Genomic DNA, 215 nt, shown 5'->3' on the forward strand with positions numbered 1-215 from the left:
AAAATACCTATTTTGACTAAAAATTAAAAAAAAATTTATTGAAAATCTAGGTTTATAAATTTTAAAATTTTGAGTTTATTAGTATTTAGATCCCGAATTGATCTAATTAAAAGCTATTTCAAACATTTATGATAATTTTACTGTGTAGTTTTATCCAAATACCTAAAAATTAAAATTTTCAAATAGTCATCCACTCAAGCACATCAAAATCATCG

The sequence above is a fragment of the Theobroma umbraticum genome, unplaced genomic scaffold (genome assembly GCF_002168275.2).
Source record: "Theobroma umbraticum cultivar Fairchild unplaced genomic scaffold, ASM216827v3 scaffold_12.0, whole genome shotgun sequence".
Lineage (NCBI taxonomy): Eukaryota > Viridiplantae > Streptophyta > Magnoliopsida > Malvales > Malvaceae > Theobroma > Theobroma umbraticum.